This window comes from Elephas maximus, chromosome 8 (genome assembly GCF_024166365.1).
Source record: "Elephas maximus indicus isolate mEleMax1 chromosome 8, mEleMax1 primary haplotype, whole genome shotgun sequence".
Taxonomy (NCBI): domain Eukaryota; kingdom Metazoa; phylum Chordata; class Mammalia; order Proboscidea; family Elephantidae; genus Elephas; species Elephas maximus.
Window position 1 is genome coordinate 105365704 of NC_064826.1, and position 14269 is coordinate 105379972.

General features: G+C 42.6%; 1 long non-coding RNA gene across 1 annotated transcript in view; it reads right to left on the reverse strand.

Moving 5' to 3' along the window:
* Positions 1–745: 745 nt before the first annotated feature.
* The window catches only part of LOC126081841 (uncharacterized), a 31932-nt gene continuing 18408 nt past the window's right edge, over positions 746–14269 (reverse strand). Inside the window, exons 2-3 of the long non-coding RNA XR_007518449.1 lie at positions 2003–2146; positions 746–1515 (exon numbers count right to left, since the gene is read on the reverse strand). This is a non-coding gene — a long non-coding RNA (uncharacterized LOC126081841). The remainder of the gene's footprint in view (positions 1516–2002; positions 2147–14269) is intronic.

Here is a 14269-nt window from a genome sequence, read left to right on the forward strand (position 1 = left end):
ACCAGCAGTGGGATGGGGAAGCGGCAGTGAGGCTAGAGGTGGAGCACATAGCCACCTTTTCAGAACAGTGTTCAAAATTAGAAGCACAATGTAAGATCTCGTCCTACAGGACTTTGAGAAGGTAAAGTATTCCTGGGGGAGGGGCAGTGAAGAATGATTGCCATTCCACTTGAATATAAAACTGAAAATATTCAATACTTTACTCATAAATTCTGGGACTCTTAAAGGTGGTTTATATCTCTAAGCCAGTCAATCACTGAAGCCTCTTACCTTAAGACTTCTTAATGCAGAAATTTTTCTCTCACAGTTTAGGAGGCTACAAGTCCAAATTCAGGGTGCTGCCACTAGGCAAAGGCTTTCTCTCTCTCTGCCCGCTGGAGGGGAAGGTCCTTGCCGTCAATCTTCCCCTGTCCAAGAGCTTTTCAGTGCAGGGACCCTGGATCCAAAGGGCACACTATGCTCCCGGTGCTTCTTTCTTGGTGGTATGAAGTCTCCCATGTCTCTCTGCTCACTTATCTTATATCTCAAAAGAGATTGGCTCAAGATACAACCCAATCTTGTAACATAACTGCTGCTAATCCCATCTCATCAACATCATAGAGATAGGATCTACAACACATAGAAAAATCACATCAGACGACACAATGGTGGACAATCACACAATACTGGGAATCATGGCCTAGCGAAGTTGACACACATTTTGGGGGGACACAATTTATTCTATAACACCTGGTAAGCGATCAATAAACATTTATTGAAGGATAAAGAGATGGGGGAAGGAGAAAAAAAATGAAGGGAGGGAAGGAAGGAGGGAAGCAAGGAAGGGAGGAAGGAAAAAGGGGAGTAAGGAGGGAGGAGGGAAGGAGGGAAATATACTGTGCTTCCTTTCTTACTAGGTTATTAGGGGAGTGAATGATTGATCCTATACAAAGTGTTTTCAGCATTTAGGAAATTCACTGCTTAAATCTTAAGTCATTTCATTGTCACTATGGATGGAATAACCAGCTGTATCCCTAAGGCCCTGATGCATTTTTAGTGATGTCATGCTTCTTCTACACCTACTGGTGGTTATCTATTAAGAGATTTATAAACTGAAAAGAAAAAAGAAAATGCAACAAATCCAACAAGAAGGCAGCTAGGCACAGGCGGCAAAATGATTACACAGGAAGGGACAGAGATAGGGCTGCTGAAGAGCCACTCTGCAAGGTCTCTGTGGAAGCATAGTGGGAGGGGTACAGGCCAGCAGGGCCTTTGGAGCAGCTCACTCATTAATCATCCCCGCCTGGTGCGGGAGATGAAAGTGAGCGGATTTCCTTTGCGCAGGGGCTGGGTGTGCAGTGGGGAGCTAGCCGGGCTCAGGGCCTGGAATGCTGCAGCTGCCACAGGGGGACGTCAGCACTTCCCCAGGGGCTGCAGAAGGGCCTGCCTGGGAGATGCCGGCCCCTGCTTCCCCCTGCCCCGCCGGAATTGTTGCTTCTTCCCAAATCCCTCAGCTCCAAACCTCTGGAAAGGGGGCTGTACAGAAAAAAAAAAAAAAAATGAGCCATCGAGAGGAAATTTGTTCCACACAAGCTCATCAATTTTGTTTTAAATAAATTGTTAGTATTTTCCTTAAATGGTTCATTTCTCCCGTTTCTGTTTTTAAGTGAGCAGACTTCTTACATTCTAAGATCAAAATGTCTTTCATTATTTCCTTCTGCTGTTGCAGGAAAAGACCTGCCATCCTCAGAAAAGCCTGACACGCAGTCCTCGGGGTACATTGTGGGAGTGTCAGGAAGACCCCTGACCTGGAGCCCACCCCTAACCTCCACCACAGGTCCAGCCAGACCACCATTGCAATCACTGCTGGCCATACTGAGGGGCTATGCAACCTCTTGTCCTTTTCCTGTGGGGCCAGATGGGGCAGGCACAGAGCCCAATGCTTTGAGAGAGACAGCATGGGTAAAACCCAAGTGGAGGAGTGTGTCTCTCCCCGGGGTCCTCTTCCCACTGCTGAGGTTACCTGTCTTCTTTCTCCCTGCAGACTCGGTCTTTATCCAGGTTCTGGAATCAGTTCTGATCTCTGGCAGTAGATATTTTCAGAACTGTACTCCCACACTCTGGCGCTTCAGCACCAGGCCTCTGTGGCGTCCAATTCACCTGTGCCCTGTGAGGAAGGCCGGGGCTATGTCAGTCTGGTCTGCTTCTGTACCCCCAGCCCCAGCCTAGTATCTGCATGTAGATGGTATTCAGAAAGCATTTGTGACTGTTGTTGCCTTGATTTGGAGACCAAGCCTCTGCCATGTTCCCTAGTCCCAGGTGCTTAAAACTGGCCCAGGATAGAGGTCCTGCCTTGCTCTTGATTTTTTCTCCCTCTGCCCCTCAGTCCTGAGGTCCTGTGCTTGATCCCCAGCTGTGTGGCTTGACCCTTGCTATCTGCTCTTAGCCTCCCACCCCACTGACTATTGCTGGCTGACCTGTTGTTAGTTGCCCTTGACTTATGGTGACCCCATACACAATGGAATGAAATGCTTCCGGGTCCTGTGCCATCTCCACGATCACTTGGGGACCAACCTGGCTGGGTTTTTGAAGTAGATCACCAGCTCTTTCTTCTTAGTCCATCTTAGTCTGGAAGCTCCACTGAAACCTGTTCAGCATCATAGCAACTTGCAAACCTCCACTGACAGACAGGGAGTGGCTGCGTATGAGGTAATCAAACCTGGCTGTCTCCCATGGAAGGCAAGAACTCTACCACTGAACTACCCACTGCCGCTTTGCTGGCTGACCTAAACCTCCTGTTATAATCTAGTCAGTATTCCCTCCACCTACTTTCCTACCCACCCACCTTTTGTAACTACCATGCTGCCTCATTGTCAGAACTTCTGAAGCTGGATGGGAGGTAGAGTGGAGAGCTTTGGGATTCTTCTTACCTAGCACCCCCACATGTCTGTCGGTTTGTCGTACTGTGGGGGCTTGTGTGTTGCTGTGATCCTGGAAGCTATGCCACTGGTATTCAGATACCAACAGGTCACCCATAGAGGACAGGTTTCAGCTGGCTTCCAGACAAAGACAGACTAGGAAGAAGGACCTGGCAGTCTACTTCTGAAAAGAATTAGCCAGTGAGAACCTTATGAATAGCAGTGGAACACTGTCTCATATAGTACCAGCAGATGAACCCCCCAGGTTGGAAGGCACTCAAAAGATAATTGGAGAAGAGCTGCCTCCTCAAATTAGAGTTGACCTTAAAGACGTGGTTGGGGTAAAGCTTTTGGGACCCTCATTTGCTGATGTAGCACCACTCAAAATGAGAAGAAACAGCTGTAAACACCCATCAATAATTGGAACCTGAAATGTACAAAGCATGAATCTAAGAAAATTAGAAATCTTCAAAAATGAAATGGACCACATAAACATTGATATCTTAGGCATTAGTGAGCTGAAATGGACTGGTATTGACATTTTGAATAGGACAATCATATAGTCTACTATGCCAGGAATGACAGCTTGAAGAGGATTGGTGTTGCATTCATCATCAAAAAGAACATTTCAAGACCTATCCTGAAGTACAGTGCTGTCAGCGATAGGATAATATCCATACACCTATAAGGAAGACCAGTTAATACGACTATTATTCAAATTTATGCACCAACCACTAAGGCCAAAGACGAAGAAATTGAAGATTTTTTTCAACTTCTGCAGTCTCAAATTGATGGAACGTACAATCAAGATGCATTGATAATTACTGGTGATTGGAATGCGAAAGTTGGAAATAAAGAAAAAAGACTGGTAGTTGGAAATTATGGCCTTGGTGATAGAAACAATGCTGGAAATTGAATGATAGAATTTTGCAAGACCAATGACTTCTTCATTGCAAATACCTTTTTTCACCAGCAAAAATGGCGACTATACCATGGACCTCGTCAGATGGAACACACAGGAATCAAATCGACTACATCTGTGGAAAGAGATGATGGAAAAGCTCAGTATCATCAGTCAGAACAAGGCCAGGGACCGACTGTGGAACAGACCATCAATTACTTGTATGCAAGTTCAAGTTGAAACTGAAGAAAATCAGAGCAAGTCCACGAGAGCCAAAGTACGACTTTGAGTATATTCCACCTGAATTTAGAGACAATCTCAAGGATAGATTTGACGCGTTAACACTAATGACCAAAGACCAGTCAAGTTGTATCCTTTCACCATACCTGTTCAGTCTGTATGCTAAGCAAATAATACAAGAAGCAGACTATATGAAGAAAAATGGGGCATCAGGATTGGAGGAAGACTCATTAACGACCTGCGTTGTGCAGATAACACAACCTTGCTTGATGAAAGTGAAGAGGACTTGAAGCACTTACTGATGAAGATCAAAGAACAGGGCCTTCAGTATGGATGATACCTCAACATAAAGAAAACAAAAATCCTCACATCTGGACCAATAAGCCACATAATGATTAAAGGAGAAAAGATTCAAGTTGTCAAAGATTTCATTTTACTTGGATCCACAATCAACACCCACGGAAGCAACAGTCAAGAAATCAAAAGAAGACACATTCCATTGGGCAAATCTGCTGCAAAGGACCTCTTTAAAGTGTTGAAAAGCAAAAATGTTACCATGAACACTAAGGTGCACCTGACCCAAGCCATGGTATTTTCAATCGCATCATATGCATGTGAAAGCTGGACATTGAATAAGGAAGACTGAAGAAGAATTGATACCTTTGAATTGTGGTGTTGGCGAAGAATATTGAATATACCAGGGACTGCCAAAAGAAAGAACAAATCTGTCTTGGGAAAATACAACCAGAATGCACCTTAGAAGCAAGGATGGTGAGACTCTGTCTTACATACTTTGGACATGTTGTCAGGAGGGATCAGTCCCAAGAGAAGGACATCATGCTTGGTAAAGTACAGGGTCAGTGGAAAAGAGGAAGACTTTCAATGAGATGGATTGACACAGTGGCTGCAACAATGGGCTTAAGCATAGCAATGATTGTAAGGACGGCACAGGACCAGGCAGTGTTTCGTTCTGTGGTACATAGGGTTGCTACGAGTCAGAACTGACTCGATGGCACCTAACAACAACAACTTACCTAGCAGGGGTAACAACAGGCAGAGCATGCTTGGCCTCTTTGGCCAGGGCATAAACCACTGATCTCTTGAGCAGGTCTCTTAGTAGGCCATGCCTTGGAGTTTGCCTCCAGCTTCCCTTCCTCCAGGTCTACACCACTGGGCGCAGAGACCTGCCTCCCTATTTTTGGACCATTTTCAGCAGCCTACAAGGTGTATTAAGGCCAGGAAACTCTCAAACAAGGAATTTCCCAGAATGAGATCATCTCTATGATCTCAGTAATATTCAGCTTCAGAAACACAGAGTGGGTCCAAAGTACTCAATCAAGTTGTCCAAATCGCCTGTTCTTGGCTGGGTTCCCTGATTTGCCTCCCTTCCCTGGGTGGATGTCAGTCTCCCTGGAGGAGAAAGTGCTGGAACAGCGGACCCAGGCATTTGTTCTCTGTGTGACTGTTTGGACCCCATCATGGCTCAAATGATGAATGTATCATTTTTCCCAGGGCAAAGATAACTTGGGATAGTGTAGGCCAGGATGAAGACAGGGTTTTCATTCATTCCACAAGTGTTTATTGAGTGTGTACCATGTGACAGGCATCATGCTTGGGACCTTGGGATACAAGGATGAACTAGACAAACACAGTCCCTATATTCAGGGAAGATAGACACAGTAACAAACAGAATAAAAATACAGTGTGTACTGGCTGTTAATAACCGCTATGAAAAAAATAAACAGGATGATGAGGTAGGGATAGGGCAGAGAAGTCAGGGAAGAGGAAACACTTGAGTTGAGACCTGGGGGATGAGCATGATCCAGACATGAAAAAGCTGGGGTAGAACATTTCAAGAATAGGGATGAGCAAAAAGCCCAGAGGCAGGAGAGGGTGGGACCTGTGTGAGGAGCAGGAGCCAGGCCAGGGTGACTGCAGCAGAGTGGGTGAGGAAGAACTGAGGGTCTAGCGGTGGACAGAATCCAGGGCTCCATGCCTGGGCAAGGGTGTGCCTTTTGTTCTAAGAACAACAGGAAACCACAGAAGAACTTCAAGCAGGGAGATGACATGATTTGATTTACCTTTTGTGATGTTTGTTCCAGCTGCTCTGTGAGGAGTAGATTGTAGAGAGTCAAGAGTGGAAGCCAAGGGACCCATTAGTCCAGATGAGAGATGAGGGTGGCTTAGAATAAGGAGGTGATGATAGAGATGGCAGAAAGTGGAAGGACTGGAGAAGTATTTAAAAGTTAAAACTAAACTGACTTGTGCTCACCACCAGGCTGATGGAAGGACTGAACTAAAGTGGAGGATACGAGTTTTCTGGGTGAGAATGGAGTTACAAGTCTTCAGCTAGGGGAACTAGGGTTTAAAACAAACAAAACAGTTACTGTCGAAATGATTTTGACTCATGGTGACCCAATATGTTTCAGATTAGAACTGCTCCATAGGGTTTTCAAGGTTATGGCCTTTTTTGGAAGGAGATTGCCAGGCCTTTCTTTCAAAGCATCTCTGGATGGATTTGAACCAACGGCTTTTCAGTTAGTAGTTGAGCGCTTGGCCATTTGCACCATTCAGGGCTCTATAATGTTAAAAGGCACTACCTATTACAGCTAACAATGGTAGCCTTCAATGCGCTTCCTGTGGGCCTTTTTCTGAGGCTTGGTCTTGTAGGACGAATGGTGAATGTGGTTCCTGTTCTGTCATCCTATGTACGCCATCCCTCATCCCTCTCCTTTACCTGGCTAATTCCAACTTGTCCTTCAAGAATGAGCTTAAGCTTCACTTCCCGCCATTCTTCTGGGATGAACTTCTCTGCTAGGATAACCATATATACTGGTACAAACCAGGACATTTGTGAGAGTAAAAGGGAGCACTCTTATTAATTAAACCAAGAAATCAGGTATAAATCAGATGTCCAGGGAAAACCAAGGCATATGGTCTCCCTAACTGCAGTACCCTGGGCTCTGTTTTAGCATGAAAATCACTACTCTGTATGGTGATTATTTATTTCCCTGTCTGTCTTTGTTGGGCACTGGGCACTTGAGAACAGAGATCAGGCCTTATTCTTTGCATACTGTCTTAGGCTGGGTTCTCTAGAGAAGCAAAACCAGTGAAGCATATAAATATATATATATAAAAAAAAAAACCCAAACCTCTTGCCATCGAGTTGATTCTGATATATAGTGACCCTATAAAAAAAAAATTTTTTTTTTTTTTTTACAGAGTAAAACTGCCCCGTAGGGTTTCAAAGGAGTGCCTGGTGTATTTGAACTGCCGACCTCTTGGTTAGTAGCCAAACTCAATATATATAGAGAAGTATGTGTCAAGGAAATGGCTCACGTGGTTGTAGAGGCTGTTAAGTTCCAAGTCTGTGGGTCAAGTTGGAGGCTTCTGCAAGGACTGATGAACCCAAGATCAGCAGGTCAGATAGCAGGCCTCTGGCTCACAGGCTAAGGAGGCCAATGAATCTCAAGATTGGCAGGTAAGATGGTAGGTAAGCTGCTAGCTCAAGTACCAAGAACCGGAGGTCAGGTGAACAAGAGCCAGCTGCAGGATCCAGATTGAGCAAAAACCAACGAGCTTTGCCAGAAACTCCACCTTTATTGGATTCAGTTCACACCCCCAAGGAAACTCACTTTCAACTGATTGGTTGCTCATAGAGATCTCACCATGGAGATGATTACATTGTATCAGATCTCATTATGAAGGTGATTACATCATTACAGAGCTGCCAAACTACATCATAACTGCCAAACCACTAAGAATCATGGCCCAACCAAGTTAACACACAGCGTTAACCATCATACAGACTAAGCCTTGGCTTGGGACCTGGCATAGGGTAGACTCTTAATAACTGAAGAATTGATTGTTCTAGGATCCTTTCAAAGAAAGCAGGCAATGCAGGCCTTGTGCTGAGGAGCATGCCAACAAGGTAGATACCTAAGGGAAAATGAGACTGATTTCCACCAAAGGGATAATTATAGGAGTGGAAATTTTAAAAGGGAAGCATTTTCATCTAAATGTCCATGGTGGATATTGGTATCTGTGTACAGTTATTTAGGTATGGCCTAGACAATTGCAGTTCTAATCTCTCCCTGGAAAAAGATGTAGTCTTCCTCAGAGAGGTGAGCTCAGTGGAGGGCCTGGCCCTTGGCTCACCCCAGCTGTTACGGATTGAATTATGTTCCCCGAAGATGTGTGTCAACTTCCCTAGGCCATGATTTCCAGTATTGAGTAGTGGTCCTCATTTTGTGATCTGATGTAACTGTCCTGTGTGTTGTAAACCCTAACCTCTATGATGTTAAAGAGGCAGGATTGGAGGCAGTTATGTTAATGAGGCAGGGCATAATCTACAGGATTAGTCTGTATCTTGAGCCAATCTCTTTTGAGATATAAAAGAAGCGGGCAGAGAGGAGAGGAATCTCCTTATCACCAAGCAAGAAGAGCCAGGAGTGGAGCACATCCTTTGGACCCATGGTCCCTGAGCTAAGAAGCTTCTAGACTAAGGGAAGATTGATAGCAAGGACATTCCCCCAGAGCCGAGAGAGAGAAAGCCTTCCCCTATAACTGGCACCCTGAATTCAGACTTCTAGCCTTCTAAACTGTGACAGAATAAATTTCCGTTTGTTAAAGCCACCCACTTGTGGTATATCTATTATAGCAGCACTAGGTAACTAAGACACCAGGCTTTGCTGGATGCATTCCAGGATCCCAGAATAAAAGCAGCTTTGACCACTCGTCCTCTCTAGCTACCACAGAAGCTTGCCTTGTATGCAGTAAGATGTTCCTCTTCTTGAATAGTAACCCACTTTCATGCTGCCTGAAAGTGTTGAGGAAACCCTGGTGGCATAGTGGTTAAAAGCTATGGCTGCTAACCAAAAGGTTGGCAGTTCAAATCCACCAAGTGCTCCTTGAAAACTCTGTGGGGCAGTTCTACTCTGTCCTATAGAGTTGCTATGAGTCAGAATCGACTTGATGGCAAAGTGTTTGGTTTTTTTTTTTTTTTTTGGTGAAAGTGTTGAGACTGTTCTGCCCAATACAGTAGCCATGACCTACATGTGGCTATTGAGCACTTGAAATGTGGCAAGTCCAAATGGAAACGTGCCATAAGCGTAAACTACATGAGATATCAAAGATTCAGTAAGAAAAAAGAATACAGTGTATTACATTAATATTTCTACTGATTACATGTTGAATGACAGTATTTTGGATATGTTGAATTAAATGAAATATACTATTAGAATTAATTTCACCTGTCTTTTTAAATTTTATTGATTTTAATTATCATACAGTAAAACTAACTTTCTTGTTATACGGTTCTAAGAATTGTAACACATATAGATTCATGCAACCACCACTATAATCAGGATACAGAACAGTTTTGTCGCCCTGAAAGCTCCCCAGTACTATGCCTTTATAGTCACCTCCACATCACACTCATACTTTTTGGCAACCACTGATATGTTCTCCTTTACTCTGGTTTTGTCTTTTCAAGAATGTCATATAAATGGAATCATACAATATGTAATGGTTTGAGAGTGGCTTCCTTCACTCAGCACAATGCCTTTGGGATTCATCCAAGAGGTTGTGTGTATCAAGAGTCCTCCTTATTGCTGAGCAGTATTCCGTTGGGTGGATGTACCACGGATTGCTTATCCATTCATCCAGTGAATGACATTTAGATTGTTTCCAGGTGTTTGCAATTATGAATGGAGGAGCTAGAAATGCTCGTGTGTAGGTGTGGCGGGCTGAATAATGCCTCCTCAAAGATGTCCACATCCTAATCCCAAAAACCTCTGAATATATTACCTTACATGGAAAAACGGACTTGGCAGGTATGATTAAATCAAGGATGTAATTAAATAAAAGATCTTGAGATGGGGAGATTATCCTGGTTTATACAAATGGACTGAATGTAATTATAAGGGTTCTCATAACAGGTAGGCAGAAGGATCAGAGTCAGAGAAGATGTGATGATGGAAGCAGAGGCTTGACTGATGTGGAATCACGAGCCAAGTGATATGGGCAAAGAAGCTGGAGGTGAGGAAACAGATTCTCCTTTAGAGTTCCCGAGAGGAACACAGATAGGCCAACTCACTCTGAATTTATGACCTCCAGAACTGTAATATAATAAATGTGTGTTGTTTTAAGTCACTAGGTTTGTGGTGATGTGTCATAGCAGCAATAGGAAACTAATGCAACAGATTCACATACAAACATAAATTTTTTTATTTCTTTGGGTTAGACACCCAGGAGTAGTGTGATTGTTAGGTCATATAGTAAGTATATGTTCATTAGAAGTTATCCAGTTGTTTTCCAGAGTAGCTGTACCATTTTACATTCCTACAAGCAATAGGTAAGCGCTCTAGTTGCTCTGTATCCTTACCAACCCTTGGGATTGTCAATATTTTTTGTTATAGTCATTCTAATAGGCATATGGTGATATTTCACCATGGTTTTAATTTACATTTTCCTAGTGGCGTTGAACATCTTTTCATGGGCTTTTTTGTCACCCTTGTATTCGCTTTGATGGTGTGTTGGTTCATATCTTGAGCTCAGTTTTTCATTTTTTTTTTAATTGTTTTTTATTGTTTTGTTTTCTTATTGTCGAGTTTCAGGAGTTCTTTATGTATTCTGTATCCAAATCCTTTATCAGATAATGTAATTTTTTTGTAGTCTATATCTTGTATTTTTATACTCTTCACAAAGTGCTTCACAGAGAAAATTGCTTCATTTGATGAGATGCAATTTATCAAATATTTTATTTATTTTTTATTTTTTATCAACTTTTATTAAGCTTCAAGTGAACGTTTACAAATCCAGTCTGTCACATATAAGTTTACATACATCTTACTCCGTTCTCCCACTTGCTCTCCCCCTAAGGAGTCAGCCCTTTCAGTCTCTCCTTTCGTGACAATTTTGCCAGCTTCCCTCTCTCTATATCCTCCCATCCCCCCTCCAGACAAGAGATGCCAACACAATCTCAAGTGTCCACCTGATATTATTAGCTCACTCTTCATCAGCGTCTCTCTCCCACCCGCTGACCAGTCCCTTTTATGTCTGATGAGTTGTCTTCGGGGATGGTTCCTGTCCTGTGCCAACAGAAGGTCTGGGGAGCATGGCCGCCGGGATTCCTCTAGTCTCAGTCAGACCATTAAGTATGGTCTTTTTATGAGAATTTGGGGTCTGCATCCCACTGATCTCCTGCTCCCTCAGGGGTCCTCTGCTGTGATCCCTGTCAGGGCAGTCATCGATTGTGGCCGGGCACCAACTAGTTCTTCTGGTCTCAGGATGATGTAGGTCTCTGGTTCATGTGGCTCTTTCTGTCTCTTGGGCTCTTAGTTGTCGTGTGACCTTGGTGTTCTTCATTTTCCTTTGATCCAGGTGGGTTGAGACCAATTGATGCATCTTAGATGGCCGCTTGTTAGCATTTAAGACCCCAGACGCCACATTTCAAAGTGGGATGCAGAATGTTTTCATATTAGAATTATTTTGCCAATTGACTTAGAAGTCCCCTCAAACCATGGTCCCCAGACCCCCGCCCTTACTCCGCTGACCTTTGAAGCATTCATTTTATCCCGGAAACTTCTTTGCTTTTGGTTCAGTCCAATTGAGCTGACCTTCCATGTATTGAGTGTTGTCCTTCCCTTCACCTAAAGCAGTTCTTATCTACTAATTAATCAATAAAAAACCCTCTCCCTCCCTCCCTCCCCCCCTCGTAACCACAAAAGTATGTGTTCTTCTCAGTTTATACTATTTCTCAAGATCTTATAATAGTGGTCTTATACAATATTTGTCCTTTTGCCTCTGACTATCGCTCAGCATAATGCCTTCCAGGTTCCTCCATGTTATGAAATGTTTCACAGATTCGTCACTGTTCTTTTATCGATGTGTAGTATTCCATTGTGTGAATATACCACAATTTATTTACCCATTCATCCGTTGATGGACACCTTGGTTGCTTCCAGCTTTTTGCTATTGTAAACAGAGCTGCAATAAACATGGGTGTGCATATATCTGTTTGTGTGAAGGCTCTTGTTTCTCTAGGGTATATTCCGAGGAGTGGGATTTCTGGGTTGTATGGTAGTTCTATTTCTAACTGTTTAAGATATCGCCAGATAGATTTCCAAAGTGGTTGTACCATTTTACATTCCCACCAGCAGTTTGTAAGAGTTCCAACCTCTCCACAGCCTCTCCAACATTTATTATTTTGTGTTTTTTGGATTAATGCCAGCCTTGTTGGTGTGAGATGGAATCTCATTGTAGTTTTAATTTGCATTTCTCTAATGGCTAATGATCGAGAGCATTTTCTCATGTATCTGTTAGCTGCCTGAATATCTTCTTTAGTGAAGTGTGTGTTCATATCCTTTGCCCACTTCTTGATTGGGTTGTTTGTCTTTTTGTGGTTGAGTTTTGACAGAATCATGTAGGTTTTAGAGATCAGGCGCTGGTCGGAGATGTCATAGCTGAAAATTCTTTCCCAGTCTGTAGGTGGTCTTTTTACTCTTTTGGTGAAGTCTTTAGATGAGCATAGGTGTTTGATTTTTAGGAGCTCTCAGTTATCTGGTTTCTCTTTGTCATTTTTGGTAATGTTTTGTATTCTGTTTATGCCTTGTATTAGGGCTCCTAGGCTTGTCCCTATTTTTTCTTCCATGATCTTTATCGTTTTAGTCTTTATGTTTAGGTCTTTGATCCACTTGGAGTTAGTTTTTGTGCATGGCGTGAGGTATGGGTCCTGTTTTCATTTTTTTGCAAATGGATATCCAGTTATGCCAGCACCATTTGTTAAAAAGACTACCTTTTCCCCACTAACTGACCCTGGTCCTTTGTCAAATATCAGCTGCTCATACATGGATGGATTTATATCTGGGTTCTCAATTCTGTTCCATTGGTCTATGTGCCTGTTATTGTAGCAGTACCAGGCTGTTTTGACTACTGTGGCTGTATAATAGCTTCTGAAATCAGGTAGAGTGAGGCCTCCCACTTTCTTCTTCTTTTTCAGTAATGCTTTGCTTATCCGGGGCTTCTTTCCCTTCCATATGAAATTGGTGATTTGTTTCTCTATCACCTTAAAATATGACATTGGAATTTGGATCAGAAGTGCGTTATATGTATAGATGGCTTTTGGTAGAATAGACATTTTTACTATGTTAAGTCTTCCTATCCATGAGCAAGGTATGTTTTTCCATTTAAGTATGTCCTTTTGAATTTCTTGTAGTAGAGCTTTGTAGTTTTCTTTGTATAGGTCTTTTACATCCTTGGTAAGATATATTCCTAAGTATTTTATCTTCTTGGGGGCTACTGTGAATGGTATTGATTTGGTTATTTCCTCTTTGGTGTTCTTTTTGTTGATGTAGAGGAATCCAAGTGATTTTTGTATGTTTATTTTATAACCTGAGACTCTGCCAAACTCTTCTATTAGTTTCAGTAGTTTTCTGGAGGATTCCTTAGGGTTTTCTGTGTATAAGATCATGTCATCTGCAAATAGTGATAACTTTACTTCCTCCTTGCCAATCCGGGTACCTTTTATTTCTTTGTCTAGCCTAACTGCCCTGGCTAGGACTTCCAGCAAGATGTTGAATAAGAGTGGTGATAAAGGGCATCCTTGTCTGGTTCCCGTTCTCAAGGGAAATGCTTTCAGGTTCTCTCCATTTAGAGTGATATTGGCTGTTGGCTTTGCATAGATGCCCTTTATTATGTTGAGGAATTTTACTTCAATTCCTATTTTGGTAAGAGTTTTTATCATAAATGGGTGTTGGACTTTGTCAAATGCCTTTTCTGCATCAATTGATAAGATCATGTGGCTTTTGTCTTTTGTTTTATTTATGTGATGGATTACATCAATGGTTTTTCTGGTATTAAACCAGCCTTGCATACCTGGTATAAATCCCACTTGATCAGGGTGAATTATTTTTTTGATGTGTTGTTGGATTCTATTGGCTAGAATTTTGTTGAGGATTTTTGCATCTATGTTCATGAGGGATATAGGTCTATAATTTTCTTTTTTTGTAATGTCTTTACCTGGTTTTGGTATCAGGGAGATGGTGGCTTCATAGAATGAGTTGGGTAGTATTCCGTCATTTTCTATGCTTTGAAATACCTTCAGTAGTAGTGGGGTTAACTCTTCTCTGAAAGTATGGTAGAACTCTGCAGTGAAGCCGTCCGGGCCAGGGCTTTTTTTTGTTGGGAGTTTTTTGATTACCGTTTCAATCTCTTTTTTTGTTATGGGTCT